This window comes from Ursus maritimus, unplaced genomic scaffold (assembly GCF_017311325.1).
Source record: "Ursus maritimus isolate PB19 unplaced genomic scaffold, ASM1731132v1 scaffold_6, whole genome shotgun sequence".
Lineage (NCBI taxonomy): Eukaryota > Metazoa > Chordata > Mammalia > Carnivora > Ursidae > Ursus > Ursus maritimus.
Window position 1 is genome coordinate 18,662,816 of NW_024426774.1, and position 25,279 is coordinate 18,688,094.

General features: G+C 39.9%; 2 long non-coding RNA genes across 3 annotated transcripts in view; both read left to right on the forward strand.

The window, feature by feature from the left end:
• Positions 1-1,732, forward strand: part of LOC103671687 — a 34,202-nt gene extending 32,470 nt beyond the window's left edge. The window contains exon 2 of the long non-coding RNA XR_571008.2: positions 1,498-1,732. This is a non-coding gene — a long non-coding RNA (uncharacterized LOC103671687). The remainder of the gene's footprint in view (positions 1-1,497) is intronic.
• Positions 1,733-5,089: 3,357 nt separating this feature from the next.
• LOC121100973 lies at positions 5,090-23,338 on the forward strand. Of its 2 annotated transcripts, none has more exons than XR_005832770.1 (5): positions 5,090-5,367; positions 8,442-8,586; positions 10,080-10,130; positions 12,350-12,459; positions 22,276-23,338. It is a non-coding gene; the product is annotated as an uncharacterized LOC121100973 (long non-coding RNA). The 2 variants fall into 2 exon arrangements; XR_005832771.1 differs by lacking the exon at positions 5,090-5,367 and adding an exon at positions 5,384-5,605.
• Positions 23,339-25,279: the final 1,941 nt, after the last annotated feature.

The window sequence follows — 25,279 nt, forward strand, 5'->3', positions numbered from 1 at the left end:
AAAAAGGGGGACTCAAGCCTGCAACACCAACTCTTCCCCGAATGTCCAGCTGCTTATCGATTTTGAACTCGCCAGGCCACACAGTCGTGTGAGCCAGTTTCCTCTCTGGAGAACCCCAATACAGATGTTGAAATCATACAATATGTGCCTTTTCTGTCTGATTTTTGTTTGTTTTGTTTTGTTTTTTTTTTACTTAGCATAACCTTTTCACAGTTCATCCAGGGTCTAGCATGAATCCATTCTTCATTCCTTTTGATGGCCAAATAATATTCTGTTGTATGGCTAGACCACATTTTGTTCATCCACTCATCAGTTGATGGAAATTTGGGTTGTTTCCACTTCTGTCTATTATGAATGATGCTGCTACAAACATTTTTGCACACGTTTTTGTGTGGACAAGTTTCCGTTCTCTTGGGTTTCTCTTCAATCTGTGGCCGTACTGTTTTACATTTCTACCAGCATTGTATGCGTGTTCCGATTTCCCCCACAGCCTTGCCAACGCTTGTTAGTGCCTCTTTTATGTTGTTGCCATTCTAGAGGGCATGACGTGGCATGTCATTGTGGTTTTGGCTTGCGTTTCCTTGATGGCTAATGATGTTGAGAATCTTGTCCTGTTTACGCTTAGAGTCCTCAAAGAGCTGCTCCATGCATTCTGTCCAGGCTTCATAGCTGCATTCGGTGGGAGAGAGAGGGGGCATAGTCCTTACTCTCTTTTACTGGGAACAGCAACTTGTTAGTTTTTGATACTTCCAAAAATAGTATCTTTACACTTTCTAATTACTATTACTAGTGAATATAAATGCAATTGATTTTTTAATCTTGATTTGATTTCCTGCAAACTTGCTAAACTCTCTTACTAATTTTAATATTTTATCATCTGCAGACAATGAAGGTTTTGTTTTTAACTTTCCAATTCTTGTTTGCTCATTTATTTTACATGATTGTGTGATCTAAGGACTCCAGAACAATAAGATGAATTAGAAATGCTAATGATACAAGACACACTTGTTTTCTTCCTGGTCCGACAGGGAATGTTTTCAATATTTCACAATTACAGTAATGTTCAGAGTAGGTTTTTTGGGGGTGGATACATGTTATCAGGTGAAGAAAATTCTCTTCCCAGTTTTCTTATGGCAGTGTTTTTGTTGAAATCTTCAATGGGTATTGGACCTTACTAAATGCCTTTTCTGCGTATATTGAAGAAAGAGTTATATTTATATATATGTGTTGCTTTCTGGCTCTTATGGTATATTATAATTGATTTTCTACTATTAAACCAATGTTTAGATTGTTTGCAAAGATGGCTAGAACATTCCTCCCATCCTTTGTATTCCTTTGCCGTATGACTTTGCCATTGATCTCCTCAAAAGGTGGAGTCCCCTTCCCCTTGAATCTGCTTTGGCCTGTGTTTTGTTTTATTAGAATGTGGCAGAGGAAACACAGTGATTTCTGATCCCTGGCCTCAACGGTTTTGTTCCTTTGCTCTCTCCCTCGTAGAACACTTCTCCCAACATGGAAAAGCCCAGGATTACCCTCGTGGAGAGAGAGGCCCAGAATCCCAGCCATTCCAGACATTGCAAATGAGGTCCCAGATACGTGAGTCAGGTCATCTTGGGCCTTCCACCCCCCCGCTGAACTCCCAGCTGACTGCAGCCATGAAAGTAACCAGGGCAAGACCAGCCCAGCCAACCCATGGCATTGTGAGAAAAAATAAACTTTGTAAGCCACTGTTTCTGAATGTTGTCATTTTGGTTTTGGTGTTTTGTTTTTAATGCAGCATAGGTAACCGATACACTCATCTTGCATTCCTGAGTTAAACCCAACTTGGATGTGGTGCATTATCATTTCATATATTGCTAGTTTCCTTTTCCTAATGTTTTGTTTAGGATATTTGCTTCAGTGTTTGAATGAATTTAGTTTGTAATTTTCCTATCATGTAGTCTCATGAAGCTTTTGGTGTTGAAGTAAAATTAGCCTCATAAAGTGAGTTGGGTGTGTTTCTCTTTTGTAGTCTCTGGAACAGTTTGTATAAGGCCGAGATTGTTTGCTTCTTGAGTTATTGAGAGAACTCACTACTAGAACTGTCTGGGTCTATTGTTTTCTTTTGTGGGAATAATTTAAACTGATTCAGTTTCTTTAATAATTATAAAATCCTGTTTTCTCTTTTTTCCTGAATCAGTTTTAGTAAGCTGTATTTTTCTGTTTTAAAATTCACTGGTTATGGGGCGCCTGGGTGGCACAGCGGTTGGGCGTCTGCCTTCGGCTCAGGGCGTGATCCTAGTGTTATGGGATCGAGCCCCACATCGGGCTCCTCTGCTATGAGCCTGCTTCTTCCTCTCCCACTCCCCCTGCTTGTGTTCCCTCTCTCGCTGGCTGTCTCTATGTCTGTCAAATAAATAAATAAAATCTTTAAAAAAAAAAAAAGGAACAACAGAAAAGGAAGTAATTAATGTGTATGCCTGGAATGAACACACATCTTTTTGGGGAGTAGGGGGAGAGGTTTGGGTTTTTAGTATAGTAGATTGAGTCGATTCCACCAGGAATTAGATAGGTATAGTTTTGTTGTTACTGTTGTAAGACTTGGCGCACCCAGGTTTAAGATGCTTCCACCATTAAATTGTAATTTAGGTAGGGCTGGTTCGCCAGAGGATTTTTCTCACTGTTCATTTTTGCTTTAGGTCTTCCTCTTGTATCTGCTCTATATATTCTATAATATCTGTATTATATGTATATATGTATATATACATATATCTATATATATGTATATAGAATATATATTCTATAATATAATTATTATATATAATATATATTATATATTACAGATATTATAGAATATATAGAATACTATATATTATAGAAATATATTATATAACACACTTTTATAATATAATATAAGTATATTATATATATAATAACACATATATAAGTATATATTATATCATATATTGCTTGTTTTATTATTCTTTTTTACTTTTTGAGTAATATTCTATTGTATACTTATACCACACTTTATTTATCCATTCAGTTGCTGATGGGCATGTGAGTCATTCCTACTGCTATCACAAGCAAGGCTACTATGCACATTCTTGGTCATATGTCTTGGTGCCCATGCATGTGTCTTTCTCCAAGCTATACAACATGGGGTAGAATTTCTGGATCCCTAAGGAGATATGTCTTAAAATTTGGTAATATAAATACCATGCTGTTCCATATGCTCACCAGCATTTGGCATTGTCTGATTTAAAGTTTTGGCAACCTGGTAGCTGTGTAGCGGTATCTCATAATGGTTTTAATTTACATTTCCCTGATTACTAATCAAGTTTAACATCTTTTCGTATGTTTGTTAACCATTTATGTTTGCTGTTTGTAAAGAGACTTGTCAAGTGTTTGACCATTTTCCTACTAGTTCCTCAGCTTTTTCTTTTTGATTTCATAGGAGTTTTTTAAATAGGTTATTAGTATAAACTTTTTGTTATTTGTATGTATTGCAAATATCTTTTCCTATTTTGTAGCTTATTTTTTCTCACCTTTTATGATATGTTTTGATAAACAAAAGTTCTTCATTTTAATTTGGTCAAATTTATCAAAATTTTTCCCCTTTATGGTCAATGTGCTGTTTCTATGTCTTTGTAGGAAATATAGGCATCTTTTTTAAAAAAAATATTTGCATCTTTTTAAAAAAATTGATTTCTACCTCAAGCTCATGAAATTATCATCCTAAATTATCTTCTAAAAGCTTTATTGTTTTGCCCTCACAGTCAGATCTATAATCTACCTGGAATTAATGAAAGAAGTATATTAAAATCCATCACAATGATTTTTGTTTCATCTCCTTCTTCTCTCAGTTCTTTTTTTTTTTTTTTTTTTTGTATATACTTCTGGGTTATGTTATAAAGTGCATGTAAATTTAAAATTGTTATATCCCCCTGGTGAAAAAAATCTTTTATCATTATGAAGTTACCCTCTATTCTTAGTAATGGATTTGCCTTACAGTCTATTTTGTCTGATAATAATTATATCCAATCCAGCTTTTGGGGGATTAGCATTTTCATGTTTACTTATTCCCATTAAGGTCATTAATATGCAATCTATCTTTAAAGATAGTTCATTTTTGGAACACCTGGGTGGTTCAGTCAGTTAAGTTTCTCTCTCTCATTTTTTTTTTTTAGAGAATTTTTGTGTTAAAAAAAAAGATTATGGGGCGCCTGGGTGGCACAGCGGTTAAGCGCCTGCCTTCGGCTCAGGGCGTGATCCCAGCGTTATGGGATCGAGCCCCACATCAGGCTCCTCCGCTATGAGCGTGCTTCTTCCTCTCCCACTCCCCCTGCTTGTGTTCCCTCTCTCGCTGGCTGTCTCTATCTCTGTCGAATAAATAAATAAAATCTTTAAAAAAAATAAAATAAAATAAAATAAAATAAATTAAAAAAAAGATTTTATTTATTTTATTTTAGAGAGAGAGACAGAGTACATGAGTGGGGGGAGGGGGAGAAGGTGAGGGTGAGAGAGAGAGGCAGGCTCCCTACTAAATTCAAAGCTCTACTTGGGGCTTAATCTCAAGACCCTGAGATCATGACCTGAGCTGGAACTAAGAGTCAGAGGCTTAACCGACTTAGCCCCCCAGGCACCCCAAGCATCCAACTCTTTTTTTTTTTATTATTTTTTTAATTTTTTTTTAAAGATTTTTATTTATTTATGTGACAGAGAGACAGCCAGCGAGAGAGGGAACACAGCAGGGGGAGTGGGAGAGGAAGAAGCAGGCTCCCAGCGGAGGAGCCTGATGTGGGACTCGATCCCCGATCGCCAGGATCACGCCCTGAGCCGAAGGCAGACGCTTTAACGACTGCGCTACCCAGGCGCCCCAAGCATCCAACTCTTGATTTCAGCTCAAGTCATGATCTCAGGGTGGTGGGATCGAGCCCTGTGTGGGGCTCAGCTCAGAGTCTGCTTGGGATTCTGTCTCTCATTTTTTCCTCAGCCCCCTCCCCCTGCTTGTATGTGTGCTCTCTCTTTCTCTCTCAAATAAATAAAATCTTTAAAAAAATTAAAAAATATAGTTCATTTTCACAGAGAATGTTGAATGCTACATCAACTATTTTGTAAATTTAACTTGATACCTAATTCTGATTTTTATTTTTGATCTCTTTCTTTGATAAACACCATTTTATAGGTCATGCTGATTGTTATTTTTTTCCCCCTCATCCCTTCATCTCCAAAATTGCTGATATCTTTTGGGATTTACAGACTATGACCCACTGCTTGTGATCACTACATGTGATGAGAAAGAACTCATTTATGTAGCTTCACAGCCAAGGTGAATGACATGGAATTTGTTGAAGATCTGCTTCTAGTGTCACTTCTAAAAACAAGGTTGCCTTTTTTTGTTGTTTTTGTGTATTTTTGCAATACCATTTCCTTCATCAAACAGGGCTTTTATGTTGCTTCACTTTATCTCATTGTCTTTAAAAGACTGTAAAAATTGTATATAAGAGGCTCTATTCAGTCTCCATATATAAAAAGAATAAGGCAAATGGTAAATGCTTACTAAAATTAAACATTTTCTATTTTAGTGCTATGCAGTAGTAAATTTTTCAGGACTGTATTCCAGGTGAGTGTAGTTATTACATCTTATAGGTGTATTTTTGACCAAGTATATTTCATAGTCATCATTGTTAATTTTGTTTGCAAGTAGGAAAATTTCACTGCTCCCAGGATGAGCTTTAGAGTTAAATTATTTTTTTCTTTGTCATTATTTCTTTGTTTTTAAAAAAATCCTGAATTCATTATGATTTACTGGATCCTGGATTGAAAAAACCAACAGCTATGATACACACTATTTGAATAATTAGGGAAATTTAATATGGGCTGTATATTAGATAATAGTATTATATTAGTGCTAAATTTTCTCAATGTGATAATTGTATAGTGGTTGTAGGAGTTTGTCCTTGTTCTTAGAAGAAACATCTGGAAGGCACCTAGCTGGCTCAGTTGGAAGAGCATCTGACTCTTGATCTTGGGGTCATGAGTTCGAGCCCCACATTGGGTATAGAGATTACTTAAATAAATAAAATGTTTTTAAATAAAAAAAAGAAAAGAAGAAGAAACATCTGTGAGATTTAGGGGTGAAGTGTCATGACAGTCTGTAACTAACTAAAATAAATGTTCCAGTGGAGAGAAGGAAGGAAGGGAAAAAGGAAAAAAAGGAAAGAGAGAAAGAGTGAATGGAGAGGGTAAGATAAAGCAAACATGTTAAAATGTCAACTATTAGTGAATCTAAATGAATTGTGTATGGAGTATTTCTTCTATTCTTGTCAATTTGTGTAAGCTTGAAATTTTTCAAAATAACAGGTTGGCAAAATAAACTCATGTCCACTAAAAAGAATTCCTAATTTCAATGAGTTTGTGACTCTGACATAGTATCAGAACAGCACAGGGTTCTAGCTCACTATCTGTCATGGGATCTGAGGCAGGTTCTGTTGTATTTTAGGAATTCCTGGATTCTTCTCTGACCTAGCATCCTTAGGATTTTTTTCTTGCCTTTTTTTTTTTAAGATTTTATTTATTTATTTGAGAAAAAGAGAGAGAAAGCACAAGCGGGGTGAAGCTCAGAGGGAGAGGGAGAAGCAGATTCCCCGCTGACCAGGGAACCTAATGCGGGGTGGATCCCAAAACCCTGGGATCGTGACCTGAACAGAAGGCAGACATTTAACCAAATGAGCCACCAGGTGCCCCCTTTCCTTGCCTTGTTTAGGACTTAAAGACTTACTACCTTTGGAACTTAACTGAACTATTGATTTTTATCTTTATTTCAAAAAGCAGTCTAATTAGTCTAGGCTAGATAAACCAAGGCATCCATTGTGTTTAGAAGTTTCCCCTGGACAAAGTGGGAGGGAGGAGGAGGACTGTGGTTCCCAGGACGCTGGAAAACCAGACAGAGCAGGTTTTTTTTTTTTTTTTTTTTTTTTTTTTTTTTTTTGTGGCTGGGAACATCACATTCTCCTGTGTTAGAGAGGTTCTCTGATTCAGCAGAATTAGATTTCCCCCCAGATTTCAAGGTCATTGCGGTTGGCAGTCGGCTCACTGTGGGAGGCCAGATAGGAACTCTCTCCACCCGAACCAGTTCATCGGCTCCAGTCTCCCCTTATCTGAGAGCACACAGTTGCCTTCTCTGGACAGTTCTTCCCAGAGCAAAAAAAGTATCAGGCTCAGATCTAGAGTCGCTTTTCCCTAAAACAATGAAAACAGAAATATTTGTCTTTTTATAGTGAAATAGAATCGACAAGCAGTTAATAAGGTAAGATAAGGTAAGCTCAGAAATAAGTAAATCACCTCCTTTTATGTTGATGAGCCTTTAAAAACGAATGTGACAGAGGACTGTGAATGAAAACCACAGCAATGTGGAAACACAGATAATATGTTTCAAAGTATTTCCCAGAGCATACTTCTTTACTGAAATAGATTATCACACACACACTACACACACACACACACACACGAAACTGTATAAACAGACTAAATTTGAAACCTTTAAGTTTAAGGAATTTGAAGAAATGGGGGAAATGATCAAATTATAAAAAGCTCCTTAAGATACACTGATTTATACCATTTTTGGGAAAAGACATAATACTTTATTTAAAGAATGCCAATAGGGTTGGGGTTTGCTGGGTGAGAGAACTGGAGTGTTAGCCGGATGAAGGAGTTGAGCTTTATGCAGGAACTGGTTGTAACGGATCGGATGGAATCTAAACTGGGGAAGGAGCCCAGTAGTTCTATCCTTGCAGACGTGATTACTGGGTTTCATTTAGTGTAGATGTGGCCCAGTAGGGCAAGTCTTCCCTTCTTAATATTTTAGCTCTACTCCCCAAGTCACTGTTATTTGCATTGGGATACTTTGGTTTTTCATTTGTACTACTTGTGTATCTTTACTCTCACCCTCTGACAGGAAAGCAGATGCATAAAGAAAGCTCCATTTGACAAGCTCTTTCCAATCATATCCTCACTATTTTCCTCCACAATATTTGGTTTTGTCAGAAGTTTTTCTTCTCTATCTAGGTTTCTGTCCCGCAGTAAACACCGGGCCTTGCATGTGACCTTACCATGAGATCTTCCTAGAAAAATGTAACCCAGTCATAAGGGAGATCTGGGATGGAAGCCCTGGCGATATGTGGATAGTTTGGATCATTTTCTTTTCTTTTCTTTCTTTTTTTCTAAGATTTTATTTTTAAGTAATCTCTACACCCAACGTGGGGTTCAAACTCACAACCCTGAGATCAAGATCAACAACCAGCCAGGCGCCCCTTGGATAATTTCAGTAGCTTGACTTAAATTTACAAATTCAGTATATTTAGAATGATCACCTAAAAACTTTAAGGAATTCCATACAAACATACTTTGGAGGGATTTCTGGTTGAAGATCATCTCACTGTGGCATATTTTGCTTTCAGAGGACTTGATAGGCTGTCATGTAAGAAGTTACCGAAATGGGCAAAAGACCAGAACAGGAACGTCACACAAGAGAAAACCCAGTGAGACAATAAACACATGGAAAAATGCTCAACCTCATTATTTTCAAGGAAATGATACATTCAGGTACAAATTTATATCCATCAGGCTGGCAAAAATTAATGTCCAATATTGAGTGTTGGCAATGCACAGAACAATGCAAACTCTAATACTTTGCTAGTGGGAGTGTAAATTGAGACAGTAACTTGGGAAAATGACTTGGCATTATATAGTAACATATCTATTATCTATTTATATATTATTAATATTGGTTGTATTAATACATATTTTAAAATACATGTTATATATTTTATATATTACATATTTATATATTATGTTATATAATATATATGATTATATATAATTATATAAAATTAAAGATTATGCATATAACTATAATATATAATTATATAATATAAAAGAATATTTTTTCTCTTCTTAATAATTAATAAAATCACTTTTAAGTGAAAAGTCACCAACATGTCATTACATGTATTTAGAGTTACAGAGTCTGTTCTCATGTTTATTTTTTAATTGCTCAAACGGTTGCTTTTGCAGTTTAGGTATAAAACTACCATAGATGCCATAGCCATGAAAGTGAGCTGCAAGGGATCCAGGTCATCAGATTTAGCCATGCATTTTCATTTTAAAATAAAAGCATATTGATTCCTTAAAACATTTGCTTGAAATCGCATGAGATAATGAGATAGTATTTTTGAACGGTGGTTCTCAACTCCTGGCTGTACATCAGAAGTGCCCAGAGACTTTAAAAAGACAAAACGTTGATACCCTACCTCCATCCTAGACTAATTGAATTAAAATCTCGAGGGGCGGAACCTGGGTTTTGCATTTTTCTTGAAAAAATTCCCTAGGTTATTCCAATTTAAAACCAGAATTGGAAAGTTACTATTCTAAAACGACTTTCTAAACCAGCGTTTTGTTTTGTTTGTTTGTTTTTACCTTGCTGGTACAAAATTCTTAACTGGATAAGAAATCAATTTGGTAGGTTTATAGCATTTAGAAAACACAAATAGTCGAGTTTGGAAAAGGTCAGCGCGTGTCACATTTTGTTTCAGGTGTGTATATGGGTGTATATGAGCAGTCATATAAAATACAGATTCCTACTGTGTGTATCACAGTGCATTTGAAAAACAGGTGTAAGCGAACCTTTCCCAAGGTGCTAGGAGGTATTCTTTCCATTGAGTTTGAGGTAACGAAGCAGGAATATAACGTGGTGGTTGCAATGCCCAAGTTTGAATCCAGGCTATTCCTCTTATGCCCTGTGTGACCTCAGGCAGATTACTCACCCTGTTTGTGTTATTCTGTCATCATAACAATCTCTTGAGTGCGTGCAGAGGAGGTGAGCAAACCGCACAGTCACAGGGCACAGTCCCTGGAAACCCACCCTCATTTAGACACCAGTATAAAGTTTGGAGGTTCCCAGGGCCACCTTCACTTCAGATCAGCAGGCTATAAATTCAGAGGTACCTATGACTAGCCTGAGGTTTGATAATTTGCTAGAAAGACTCACAGAACTCTCTGAAAGCTATTAAACTCATAGTCACATTTATTTTTGGCAGGGATACAAATTAGAACCAGCCAAAGGAAGATACAGATGGAGCTAAGTGTGGGTGAGTTCCAAATGCAAAGCTTCCATCATCCTCAGGACGCATTACCCTCCCAGCCTTGAAATGTGACAATACCTAAAGAGTATTGTCAACCAGAGAAGTTCCTCGGAGCTTCGGTGTCCAGAATTTTTACTGGCTCTTCATTGCACTGGTATGATTGATTGAATTATTGCCCACGTGGTAGAACTCAATCTCTCCCTTCCGTGGAAGTCAGGCTGGTATCATGTGGCCCGAATCCCCAGCCTTCTAATCCCATGGTTGTGCCGTGGCCAGCCCCCACCTTGAATCATCTTCTTTGCGTAGACTACCATGGGTCCTCTTGTTAGTGTAACTCTCAAGTGTGGTTCCAAGGGCCCACCATGAACCACAAAGACCCCCCTGCCATTTGGAAAATTCCAAGGGTATAGAGGTAACCTCCTAGAGCTAGACAAAGGCCAGACCTCTCCTTTAGGCTAAATTCTTTACTACACAGTGGTTCTGAGGATTCAATGAATACACACATGTAAAACTCTTAGAATAGTGCCTGGCACAGGGTAAGGGCTCAATAACTGTTCGTTGCTACTGGTCCTATTCCCATTGTCAGTAATCCTTGTCCCTTTTTGTTTTCAGGCCTTGACTTCTGAGAGCTATGTTGTTGTTTTAAATTTTACTTTCATGTATCCCACAGCCTTTGCTTTCCTGGTTTCCGTCTCTCTAGTCTTGCATAAGGAAGAAATTGCTAGAGTGAGAGAGGGAAGCCAAGAGTCGGAAGAAAGATATAGCCTCTCTCCCTCCCTGCAACGATCCCTTGCCTCTTCCATTCTAAGCCAGCAGCCTCTTTACCTTCTTAACTTCTCTCTTTCCTTCATTCCTAATTTGGAAGATCTGGCAACACAGGTCCCAAATTCCTGCCTAACAACAACACACTGATACTGGATCCCCACTTTAAACAAGCTCGCTCCTATTCTTGACTGTCCTCACAAACCCCACGCATCTGCTTTGCCGACCTGTTTAGACCCTACAGGATCTGATTTTGCAACCACAGCTCCAGAGACCATTACCAATGGCCTCCCAATCTCTACCCAATAAACAGAACACAGGAAACATTATTAACAAATTCAGCGAAATTTTCTTACTAATGAATTCTCTTACTAAAACTCAGATGGGCTAAGTTATACACAGAGAGCAAAGTTTTAATGACATAAAGTCATGTCAATTTTTTTGAATAATCTGATCTCACCCCTTGCCATTGCATCTGAGGAATGGCGTTTCCATTTTTTGACTTACGCTGACTAACAAAATGCATTCATAAAAAAAAAAAAAAAAAGAATGAAGGTCCTTGGATAGAAATCCCGTGTGACAAAAACCAGATGCATAAGATTTACCTGAAGCTCTAGTTCACTTATCAAAAAAAAAACTTTTCCCCCCAAGGGGCTAGAACTTCTGGTACACAGTTAAAGTTTGAATTAAAAAAACAGGGGCGCCTGGGTGGCTCAGTCGTTAAGCATCTGCCTTCGGCTCAGGGTGTGATCCCGGAGTCCTGGGATCGAGCCCCACATCAGGCTCCTCCGCTGGGAGCCTGCTTCTTCCTCTCCCACTCCCCCTGCCTGTGTTCCCTCTCTCGCTGGCTGTCTCTATCTCTCTGTCAAATAAATAAATAAAATCTTTTTTTAAAAATGAATTAAAAAAACAGAATTCTGGAAAAAATTATTCCAAGTTAAAATAAAAAATAACTGTTTGGGGATGTTAAACAGTGTTTTCAAGGGCTCTTAAGTGACGTTAGAGATCAACCAGCCCAATTCCTTCCTTTTAAATGTAAGGCAACTATCCAAGAATAAACGAAGCTCCGTGCTGTGTTTTATGTTTGAAGCTGTCAGAACCTCTTAAAAGTTAACCAGTTTAGGGGGAGACACAGCAGAAGATCTGCTTCTTCAAATACTGGAAATCACACCATGGATTTCCTATTGTTTCAGGAGTAACTCTTCCTTGGAAATATTTCAAGGAGTTCATGTTAAGTTCAATCATATTTAAAGTGATGTAATTTATTATAATTTATTAGTCACTGAATATCCATGTGCTCCCATATATTTCCCAGTTCCCTTGCAGTTAGATGGGTCTATGTGATGAGTTATGACAAGCGAGCTGTGAGTGGAAGTGACATGTGTCACTTCTGGGACAAAGAATAAAGAGAAGAGCACTTTTTTAGTTCTTGATGCTTCTCTCTTTTCCTGCCGCCACAACAGCAGAGGCTAAACCTGGAGACGGTGTAACCACAAGGTGGAACAGCCTGGATGTCAGGCGTGCCTGGAAGGGAGGTGTCGGGAAGAGCCCCAGCACAGGCAGCCAACTTTGCGTGAGTGAAATGTAAACTTCCATGGGTTACACCAGTGGAAGCTGGGGATTAGTTATTTCTGCAGCATAACCTAGTCTCAACCAGTTAACACATCAACAATACCATCTTATATTAGCCATGGTTTAAACTTTCCACAATTATCCAAAATGTAATTTATAAATCTTTGACATATATACAGATCTGAAAGCTCCATCTCTGTGTGAGTAAAACATCTCTTATCAAAAATATTTGACAGCAAGGGGATTCTTATTTTTTCATAGATCATTTCATGATCAAGAAGAAAGCCCAATAGAAAAATATGTCACCTGTGACTCATATAAAACAGGATCAAATATAATCTTATTTAAGACCTGGATTAAATCTGGATAATTAGGTAACCAAAATTTTTTGGGGTTTAGCTTATAAGGTTGTCAATTAGCTATGTTTATCAGCACGGACTAAGCCATTTTGGAGAAGAGCACAAAAGTTCTTTCAGGCCTCAGTGACATATATATATTTTTTAATTCCCTTGAACATTTTCCTTAAATTTCCGTAAAGAATTTGAGGGCGTGTGCTAATTTTAATTTGTTTCCACAAAATTGAGAGTCAAATGTTAGGTAAAGCACATAACAAATTAATGGAGAGGGCAATACCAAGCCCCCAACTTTCATTGTCTCCACTATGTCTGTGCTTCCTCGAAAAGTCACAGGATGGTAAGTAGGAAATGAAAAGTTAAGGTTAGTCTTCCACTTCCAGAAATGATAAGTTAAGTCATTTAGAAAAATCCTCCCATTGAAGACAACTAAAATGCTGAACAAAATATAAAATCACCTTTCTAGAAATAGCAAAGTGACAAATAGTGAGGAATTACCAGGTTAAGTTCCTGGAGAAGATGAACATCCATAAAGACAAGCATGGTATTCGTGCCATTTTGTCCTGAGGACGTGTGGTGATCCAGAGCAGGGGGCTGAGAGGTTTAACGGTCCGGTCAGGGCTGGGGAGACAAAAGTTGGAGCCTGGGGCCTGCCACGGGTAAATGCCCTGCACCCTGAGTTGAGACTGACAGACACTGGAAATAAGAGTGAATTGGAAGTCAACCAGCCTTGCATGGACTGCAGTCTGTCTTCGAGTCATCTGGGTGGCCTGGAAAATCTCAAGCCTGAAATGAGATTAGGGTAATATTGGAATGTTGGTACCTTCAAGTGCCTGGTAGAAGCAATAAAAATTTTCTTTGGATGGGGCATCTGCGTGGCACAGTCAGTGAGCATCTGAGTCTTGGTTTCAGCTCAGGTCGTGATCTCAGGGTTGTGAGATCAAGCCCTGCATGAAGCTCCCCCCTCAGCGCAGTCTGCTTGAGATTCTCTCTCTCCCTCCCTCTGCCCCTCCTGCTCATGCTCTCTCTCTAAAATGAAATAAATCTTAAAAAAAATTCTCCTTGGAGAAAGAGAACATCATAGTAGGCCTCAAATTATTTTTAGAAATAATTAAAAATGCAGTCATCGAGACATAGGAAAAAATAACCAGGTATACAAGATGATAAAACACTATGAACACGAAAAATAAACCAGACTGCAGAAATAGACCCTCAGGGATTCCAAATATAGACTGTAAAGCAATTATGCTTACCAAGTTCAAGTAGATACAAGTGAAGTATGAATATTTTAGCAGAAAACTATAACGTATAAGAAAATGACATAGACTTGAAAAAGAACCAAAGAGAAACTCAAACAGTGAAAAAAAATAGAATAACCTAAATTAAACCAGTGGATGCATTTAAGAACAAATTAGACAGAATTAAGAAAGAATTCTGACAAAGACGGATCAGATGAAACCTTTCAGAATGAAGCACAAAGAGAAAAAAGAATGGAAAAATAAAAAGAGAATGCAATGAACATTCAGTTGGAGAACTTAAAAAAAGAAGTAAAAGAGAGTGGGACAGAAGCGACATTTAATGAGATGATAGCTGAAATTTTTCAGCTCTAGCCATCAACCCACAGAAGCCCAATAAATTGCAAGGAGCTTCGTAGAAAGCAAGTCAGCACGGACACAGCATAGGGAAGCGAAGAAAACCGAAGGCAATGAGAAACTAAGAGCAGCCAGAGGTAAAAGGATAGTTTACCTTCTAAGAAGCAATGGTGAGACTGACTGCTGAATTCTCAGCGGCTGTTATTAAAGCCAAAAGATTAAGGAATGATATCTTTAATGTGCTGAAGTAAACAGCTACCAATCTAGAATTATACACCAGGTGAAATCACTAAAATACGTGCGAAAATAGCCTCAACTTGGTAATTAAATCTTTTCCCCACTGGCACCTGCTGCGGATACAAGTCTGTGTGTACAGCTTTTCTCTTTCTCACTGTTCTCCTCTGTAACCTCTAAACTGTGTGCTCATAACTCTGCAAGGAGCCAGGACAGAGGCGAGCATCGGGCTGGGGCGAAGGCAAGGTGAGGAGTCGCAAAGTTTATTTCACTGACGTTTTTGTAAGACGGCTTCCCAGGCTGAAGAGCTCGTCAATGTCTGAGGCTGGCTCGCTCATGGGCAATTTCTAGAATTCTTTATGAATCTCCACTGGGTTGTCCATACTTTTCTTACTGATTTGTAAGAGTTCTTTATACATTTTAGATGCCAGTCTCTTCCTTCCTCCCTTCCTCCCTCCTCCTTCCTTTCCTTCTTTCCTTTCTTGTCTGTTTTCAATAATGTGTGGTAACAATATGATTCCCCATTCTGTGGCTTACCTTTCCACTCTCTTAATGGTGTCTTTTGATAAATAGAAGTTATTAATTTTAACATAGCTCAATTTATCATTCTTCTCCTTATGGTTAATTTTCTTTCCTTTTTGAGAAGAAGTTCCCCTTGGTCACTTTTTAATAGCACACGCCAAGCCTTTTTCCTCAGTAGTTTAAAATCCAAATTTAACTGTGTAATCCTTCACAGGACTTGGTATTCTAACTAACGGCCATCCTCTCCTATCTCTTCCCTTCTTACAAAACCAGAAGAGATGGGAGAAGGATTAGGGGAAATGTATACTCTAAAAACACAGGATGTTTGGACAAAGGCACCCCATATTTGACTCCCTGAATCTTGGACTAGCTCTTGGATGCGTGTAATTTTGTAAAAGTTTCCCCAGATGATTCAGTTATATCTTGATAAGAACTACAAAGGAAAAAAAAATTTAAAGTGTCTGGAATGTCATGGAAGGAAGGAGAGAATTTCAAGTAGGGGCTGGGAAACAGCCTCAGATACAGCCGGTGATCCAGACAGTATGAAGATTAAGAAGGGGACAGACTTCCAGCTCTAAGATGAGTAAGTTCTGGGGATCTGATGGATGGCATAATGACTATAATTAACAGGACAACAATACATGCCTGCAGGTGAAGAGAGTAGATCTTAAATGTTCTCACCCCCCCACATGTGAGGGGTTGGAGGTGTTAACCCGTATTGTGGTAATCATTTTGCATTATTTACATGTATCAAATCATCACACTGTACCTTAAACTTCTATATGTTATATGTCAATAAAATCTCAGTAGAGCTGGGGAAAAAATCATGCAAGGTATATGTGAAAACCAAGAGAGAGATGGGCAACAAGGAACAAGGACGCCAATAACAGCAAGGCACTCCACCAGATGCTAATATTGCAGGCATATATGCAAGAATGAGAATTCTAAAAATGAATGTTGAGGCGCCTGGGTGGCACAGCGGTTAAGCGTCTGCCTTCGGCTCAGGGCGTGATCCTGGCATTATGGGATCGAGCCCCACATCAGGCTCCTCCGCTATGAGCCTGCTTCTTCCTCTCCCACTCCCCCTGCTTGTGTTCCCTCTCTCGCTGGCTGTCTCTATCTCTGTCGAATAAATAAATAAAAAATCTTAAAAAAAAAATTAAAATAAAAATGAATGTTGATTCTTTGTAACATTTGCAGAAATAAACCAATTATCTAGCTTTTTAAAGATTAAGAAAAATGTTGGATTTGGCTGAAATCTTCAGTCATTAGTAAAAGAACTTTTAGTCCAGAGGTGGGGTAGAGAGTATGGGCTACTTAACCTTCAGGGTGAGGAGGAGGCAGTCAGAAAGCAGAAAGAGAAAAAAAAGGGGGGGGGTATTTATCAGATATTCATGGGGAGAAGAGGGTAATAAAAACTGTTTCAGAGTCACACAAAAAAGGGTGTATTTCAGTTTTAAGATTTGAGATGGAAGAACAGACAATCCTTGAATCTCAGAGTTGAGAGGAACCTCGAAGATTATTTTATCTAATTCCATCTGACACTTAAATTTCCTTTACAAAGTCCTGTCGTTCTGTTTATTCTTCAGCTCCTCTGCGGGTGCGGTCTGCCATCTGTCACCGCCCTCAGGAGCGGCCTGTTGTGTCTTCGCTCTGGCTTTGAGTGAAGGCTCTTCCTTGTCATGAGCTCAGAACTTCTCTCTGCAAATTGTACTGACTGCCGTATTTGAAACAGGAGGGCAGGTGTCCTCTGTGAGGGAATGTCCTCTTACCAATACATGTCTTTAGTGGCTTTCTTTCCAAAGGAAATGGCAGGGGGGTAAAAAAGAAGTCTGGCTTGAATTATTTTGCAGGGAGGGGGAAACGCCAGATCAAATTTAAACAAATAGGACAGGTTAAGAAATAGTTCTGCAAGAACGACTGTTTGAAAGTCAGTCCTTTGTTTTGGCCTTTGTTAGGCAAATATATAACCTCCAAATTTAGCTGGGTGGTATTTAGTCTGGCAATCACAAGTCAGAAATTCCAGGGGGTTCTGTATCATTTACGAATGACGTTGGCCGAAAGCAACAGAATATCCAGCTAAAAGTGCTCAAACCACATGATGCATAATGTGCCATTTAAGAAAACGCGTGGAAGCAGGTGGTGACTGGGGTGTTCAGCGGCTGGACATCCGGGCGCAAGTTGGCTGTTCTCTTGGCCTTCCCCTTCCGGCCAGCAGGTGGTGCAGCTGCTCTAAGTACTACGCCCTCAGCTTGCAGAGTCCTGAGCAGATAGGGAGGAGACCAGAGCAAACCGGGTTTCTCTTTCTCTTCTGTTAAGTCTCCCTGAGCAGGAAGAAACATTGAGGCTCCTAGCAGACGTCTTGGGCCAGAACTTGACCGCATGCCCCTCACTGGACGGACAAAAGGGAAATGAGAATGGCACGCTTTACTTAGACCTTGAAGCTGGGCACATCACTGCCCAATTGAAATAGGGCTTTTGTTTTATTTATGTACTTATTTTGTTTTATTATTTTTTTAAGCCAAAAAGAAGTGGGGAATAGCTGTTGGGTAGGCTACCAATAGCCCCTGCAGAGGAGCTCAGGAGAAATTATACACGCTAAATCCACCGGGCCCTGTGCCAAGGGCAGGACAATGCCTCCACAGAAACTAGTAAAATGTTTTTCTTCCTCTGATAATTATTAATTCTCTGCAGTGACTTAGAAAAATTCTCGGACTAAATTTCTGGCTATTAAATGCTTGATGAGTATAGAAACTGACTGTAAAACTGTTTTTAAAAGTCACCCTGCTTCTAACCCAAACTTCTTACTCTAGAGCTTATCTTCCGACTACATGAGTTGTACGAATCACCTCTGATTTACATATGATAGAAGAACCTTACATGGTAAAGAATAAATCATTTTCAAATTAGACATTCCATCTAGAACTGACAGCAGCTGATTCCCAGCACTGTCTTTTATTTCTGACATGCTTTTAGATGAGAGTAATCTTATATTTGCAGTAATTCTCAGGATAAAATTTTCTTCTCAAAGCTTATTTTATGAAGGGTTTTTTTTTTTTAGTTTTGAAGAATAAAGCAATTATTCTTTCTTTTTGAAATTGCCACATCAAGTCCAGAAGCAGTCATTATTCTTTCTTTTTGAAATTGCCTATCAAGTCCAGACACTTTGACTCTTTAATTTAAAATATTAATATCAAATGATGGACATAAACATCTATTTTCCATCCTCTTTCTTTGAGTGTCCCTTTCTTGTTCTTGGTAGATTCTCATTCCTATTGGATTTCCATTGCACACTAATTATCTCAGGCCACAGCTGCTTACTGACAGCTGTTCTCTTCACTGCCCACCATGTGGCCACCCTTCTGCTGGTAACCATACTCTAGCTCCCATCTGTGGAAACCCCTGCCTCCCCGGTGTGGCTGTCCCTGCTGGGGCTTCACCCTGGCTCAGACACAGAGCTTGCAACCTCCTTCAGTCCAAATGTTGCATTCCCCTGGCCAGGCTGACTGACTCATGGAAGCCTCGCTCAGAATTGGTGAGAATACTTCTGCTGGGACTTCTGGGAGAGAGAGATTCTTTCTCTGTCCTGCCAGATTTTTATCTTTAAAGTGAGGCCCAGAGTTGCTGTAGCCATCTTGATATCTTGAGTGGGAACCAGTCTCAGAATGGAGCTGAGAGAGAGAGAGGGAGACAGACAGAAAGGCTCCCTGGTGATACGTTCCAGCCTTCAAACCAAGATAGCAGCATAGCACCAATTCCTATCCATGGACTGTTCAGTTACATAATCTAGTAAGTTCCTATTTTGTTGAAGCCAATGTTTGGATCAGATTTTTCTCTTTTCTCTCTTTTCTCTTGCTTGCTGCCCAAAGAGTTCTAACTGATACATAGGTTCAGAATCTCTTATGACCAAGAAAACATCTCAGTATTCAGATACTGAATGTGTGGTAAAAATTGATATGGGGGGGCACCTGGGTGGCTCAGTTAAGCATCAGACTCTTGGTTTCGGCTCAGGTTGTGATCTCAGGGTTGTGATGTCCAGCCCCACTATGGGCTCCACGCTCAGTGGGGAGTCTGCTTCTCTCCTTCTTCCTCTCCCTGTGCCCCTGGTCCCCTGCTCTCTCTCTAAAATAAATAAAACAAATCTTTAAAAAAAATTAATATGGAAAATACTTCATAGGGAATAAGTGCATTTATAACTTATTATGTCCAATATTTGTACTGTCTTTTCTTCAGACAGCAATGTTCCCCTGTCATGTAATTTAAGGAGCTTAAATTAGTATTCTTGATATGATATACTTAATGAACTCTAATCATTATTATGGTAATGTGCTCTGGGGACAGCTTCCTCAAGTCTGAGCATGTACACTTGTTTCCTTTTTGAATCTAAATTATTTCCCATTATGGGGATAAAATAATCTTGAAGATATTTAGAAATATTGATAAATTATCAGTACACATAAAAGTGGCGGTCTCACACAGCAAGGCCTGGATTTCTCTGGCTCTTTGTTTTGCTCAAGCAGAGCTGTTCTGGGAAACAGGCACAGCAGGCTGACCCACCAGTGTGACCATGGTGTCTTGGCTGAGAGACATTTGTGCCTGGAGATGGAGGTCACTGTGAAGAAACCGTTCACTTCAGAAAGTCTTCATTCTTAAGTCAATGCCTCTAGCCTTCCCCGCGGTGACCTGTGTGCTCTCCACTCCTGGTGTCTACATCCTTGTCAAAGGGTGAGAAATGGTTTGTCGTTGGCAAGGTGATTCCAAGATAAGGGGCCAGCCAGTTCGTCTACCTGGAACATTCCCTGGAAACAGACCCAGTTCATTTTCCTGTGCAAACAAAACAATAAGGCAGATTCCGTTGCGGTTTGTTTTGTTTTGTTTTGTTTTGTTTTTTATGGTGGTAAAAGGCACATTGGTTGTGCTAAAAGAAGGTTGTCTTCATAGTGAGCCCCTCTGTCATGTATCATGCAGCTATATTGGTCACGCTATACCAGGAATGCTTACGGTTTGTGTTTATAGGTAATTCTTTCACATGGCTCAAAATATTTGTGAACGTTTTCTTTCCTACTCCCTTTTCTCCCCATGCCCAGTTCTCCTCCCCAGAGGCCATCCATCTGATGTTTTCTTCTCTGGGCGATGTTATGCACATTTAAACAAATGCATGTAAATATCATCTTTCCCCTTTTACCTCAACAATGGTATATGTCCCACTCTGCAAAGGCACAGAGTTCTTTTTTCACTTAGGATTTTTTTTTTTAAAGATTTTATTTATTTATCAGAGAGAGAGAGAACACAAGCAGGGGGAGCAGCAGGCAGAAGGAGAAGCAGGCTCCCCACTGAACAAGGAGCCAAATGCAAGACTCAGTCCCAGAACCCTGAGGTTATGACCTGAGCTGAAGACAGACACTTAACTGACTGAGCCACCCAGGCATCCCTTCACTTAGGATATCTTGGCTCTACTTCCATTTCCGTACACAAGGAGCCTCCTCATTCTTTTTCATAGCCTGTTAGAATTCCATAATTTCATAATACCGCGATTTCACGAGTGTCCTATTGGTGACATTTACATCCCCCCTCCCCCAATCTTTGGCTCTTACAGACAGTGCTACAGTGAAAAACCTCACCTATACATCAGTCAGCCCATGAACGATTGTATCTTTGAAACAAATTTCTAGAAGTGAAGTGTTTCGGTTGAGGGCAAGTGTCTTTGTATTTTTTCTCATTTTAGAGGTTTTGTTATACCTGAAAAAGTAATACATATACATGGTAAAACAGACAGAATAGAACCAAGCAATATGAAGGTACGTACAGTGAAAAATGAGTCTCCCCCACCCCACCCTTTGGCTTCCACTCCCTCCCCAGAGGTAGCCACTGCTCGTGTATACACTTTTAGAGATTATAGGCATACACAAACCTATATCTGTGAATAAGTATATGTCACTTGTCTTTGCTTGAAAGGAATATATAAGGAATGCGCACCATTCTGCACCTTGCTTTTTTCACTTCATGTATTTTAGAATTTATTGCTGGTATCGGTCAATCTCATTCTCTTTAAAGGCCATGTAGGATTTCTTGTGAGGAGACTGACATTGACTTTTTTCATTAAAAAATTAAGGTATAATTTATATACAGCACAGTTTTTACCATTTCGAGTGTACAGTTCTGCAAGTCTTGACTCATGCTGTCCTTTGTAATTTTGGTAGACATTCCCGTACGGCTCTCCTGAGAAGGTTGTATAGGTACGTGTACCTGCTTTCTACAACCTTGCCGACTCAGATGTGTCGTCAAACTTTTTGATCTTTACCAATCTGTAGGTGAAAATGGTACTGCATTATCATTTAAAATTTAGTTTCCCTCACGATGATGAAGCTAGGAATATTTTCTTTTTCTTTTATTTACTTTTTTGGAAGATTTTATTTTTTTAAGCAATCTCTACACCCAACATAGGGCTTGAACTCACAACCCCAAAATCAAGAATCGCATGCTCTACCAACGGAGCCAGCCAGGTGCCCCAGCATCTTTTTCATTTGTATAAGATATATTTAGATGTCCTCTGCTGGGAACTATCCATACTTTATTTTTTGGCCCCTTTTTCTCTTGTGGGTTGGTCATCTTCTTCATATTAAGGAAGGACTCTTGACATATTAGGAAATTAGCCTTTGTCTGGTATATAAACTGAAAGTTGGGAAACTTGATGTTCATAGAAACATGAAATAAGGACTGCATTCCCTACACAACAAATACTTAAATCTCTTTCAACCATTGGGAGAATACTGCATGTACAAAGTTCCACTTCAGGAGAACTAAACTTCCAAAATGAGGTCTGGCTTAGAAGATTGTCATGCTTATCTAACTCTTGGTTTCGGCTCAGGTCGTGATCTCAGTCTGAAGACTGAGTCCTGAGTCTGCTTTCCTTCGCCCTCTCCTTCTGCCCCTCCCCCCATCATGTACTCTCTCTATCTCTCTCTGAAATAAATAAATCTAAAAAAAAATTGCACATGTCTATGCAATTGACTGTACAGTCTTTGAATAACCTATCAGAATTAAAAGTTTATGTTTTATGTTCTGTAATATAGCTGACCTGGGTCTCTCTGATTAATACACGTGAATATCCACCAGTTCATTTCAGGCACATGCAAAGATGAAAAGTCTCTTCTGGGTGCTTCCTGCCATCGCCTTCTGAGATGATTGCATCACGCTGAAATGAAGAATCAGTTCACCGTTGTGGGGCTCTAGCTCCAAAGCTCACACGTGATGTGCAGTACAGATATCTATGTCTCAGGATGCAATGGAGAAGAGTTGAGACACAAGAAAATTAGAAACTAGTATTTACATGACGTGGAGAAATGGAATGTTTGTTGGCCCCCAGTACCGCAGAAGACAGCTCGTGAACTACAAGTGGTGGGGGCACAAGCACTTTACTTGATTTGTTTGGATAAACAAGTGTGTAGAATGTTTAAGAAAGAAACTCTAGGAGGAGAGTGGTGGCAATAGGCAGGAGTGACTCAGTGCCCCATCTTACATGTGCAGTAATGGCCGTAAGGTATAATTAACTCGTCCATTATGAGCTTCAGCCAAGTGAGCAGCACTGACTGGCTTGGATCTTAATTTGTGGATCGGGATGAAACTTCTCACATACTCTGTCATTATATAGGACTTTCTTCAAGTGTGGATAATTGAAACAAGTCACACATGTTTGGAGCCTTTTTATTCTTTATTCTTTTTTTTTTTTTCGAAGATAGAACTGTATTCCTTCATCTTTTAAAAAGTCGCCAGTTATGAAGGAGATCCGCCACGACGTGAATGCTGTAGCCACGTGATGAACTGCACTAGAAAATTCTAAGGTGACTGATAATCATCTATGTGTTTTCACACCGGGTGGGACATCAGCGTGAACGGAACTCTGCCACGGTGCTTTCCCACAGCCTCTGAAGGACCAAGCACAAGAATCTTCCAGTCATGTGGCAGATCAAGCCGAGGAGCAAATGAGGCAGCCAAACTGTAGACCGCGACTCAGAGCAGCCACAGATTGGCTGGGGCTCACATACCAGGAGCCCATATGCACAGAATGGGGTGGATGGGAGAGTATACGGCCCTTTTCCATCGCCATGTGTCCACGTTTTCCTTTGCTTTTCATGGAATGCATCCCAATATAACAATAAATCAATGTGTGGAGCCTTTTTATTCCTTCTCTTGATGTCTGCACATACCTTGATCAATGCCTCCGTTTGATGTATATTAATAGACCTTTCTAATGATTTATGATGTGGCGCCTGGATGGCTCAGTCCGTTAAGCGTCTGCCTTTGGCTCGCGTCATGATCTCAGGGTCCTGGGATCGAGTCCTGCGTCTGGCTCCCTGCTCAGTGGGGAGCCTGCTTCTCCCTCTCCCTCTGCCTCCTCGCCCCTGTGCATGCTCATGCTCTGTCTCTCTCTCTCTCAAATAAATAAATAAATAAAATCTTAAAAAAATAATCATTCATGATAAGATCTAATTATTCTTAATTAGAATGAAAAATGATGAAAGATTCGCACACTTTTACTCTTGTTAACTAATCTTTTTGTGCAACTGGCCCATCAAACAGTGCAAGCAACTTTCTTTGTGTGTCCTCCTGTCCTCCCCCTCTGGGTGAAGACTCAAGCCCGTCCTTCATTTCTCATCACTCAGGTAATAAGCATCCTTATGGTGGCTTTAAGTCACACACACAGCCTCAACCTCGTAATTACAGCTTCTCCCTTCCTCTGGCGGGGCCTGTCGCAGACTAGAGTCTGTGATCCACGAGAGGTGGGAGGGGGAAACTGCTTCTCTTTGTTCACTGCCTTCCCGCACCTAGATATTGTCTGTTGTCTGTGAGGAGCTCTGCCGGGAGCCGGGAGCCGGGAGTGGGTATTATAGGAAGAGAGAGGTGACTGGCACGCACTTACTAGCACTGCCTGGCTTCCCTCTCTGGGCCTAGCCATGTTTGAAACACTCTCCTGGGCAATTTCCGAGGCCCTTTATCCATTCTGCTCCTGGGCCTTGACTGACAAACCCTTTGACCTGAGCAGTGCCCTTTCTCTTGGCTGGCTGTACCTGTTCTCCTCCTGGGGCCTGTCCCTGCCACTATTCTTTTTACCTGTGTCCCTCACCCCAGCAAGCTGCCCTCACTGGCGGGATCTATTTTAAATGACCTCACGACAAAGTGACAACAGGAGGGGATCTGCTGGTGCTCTTGGCAGGGGGAAGGGGGTGGAGGGCCCTATTTCCCTCTTCTCTGTGACCTGGCCCCTTTAACGTTCTCAGTCATGGCCCCCAGCACTAACCCTGCAAGGAGCACAAAGCCAGTTTCCAGGGGGGGGGTCTGGCTGAAGCTCCTCCACTTTTGAGCAGGTTTCCCAGCTCCTTCCAAAGAAATCCTCCACACAAAATCCTCCCTCTCTCCTCTCCTAACATGTTAGGCCTTTCATGTGGGTCAGTTGTCTAACCTGTTCTTGACATCTGCCTTGACCTCACACCACACTTTGGTGTGAAATCTGTCAAACCTCCCTATTCAGCATCCTGTCATGTCTGTTTTCTCTTTTTCCTTTGAAGGATATTGCGTTTGTTTAGAGTATTATCTCTGGTAAAACTTTCCCTCTGCCAGAGAGCCTCACTCAGATGGGTGAGATGGCCTTTATCCCATGTCCCTGGGAGCGAGCTTTCTCTTTACTTACTGAAGCCACATGTCTCTGATTAGGTAACATATGCACATAGTACAAACTTCACTCACATTAAATTTCCTTGAGAGGGTGTTCCGTAATCTACTTTACCAGTTCCATATTTGCAAAGATTTAGGTTTACCCTTGTTGACGGATTTAAATGATCCATTTATCAGGGCAGCTGGCTGGCTCAGTTGGAAGAGCATGCGACTCTTGATCTTGGGGTTGTGAATTCAAGCCCCAAGTTGGGTGTAGAGCTTATTATAGAAAAGTAAATAAAGATATGAAAAAAAAATCTATTTGCAAAATTGTTTGAACGTGGTCTCTGGAACCAGACTGTCTCTATTTATGTTTCAGCTAGACCACTTATTTGCTGTGTGGCCTGAACCATGCTCCTTAACTTCTCTGTGTCTCAGTTTCTGCATCTCTAAAATGGGAGTAATACTG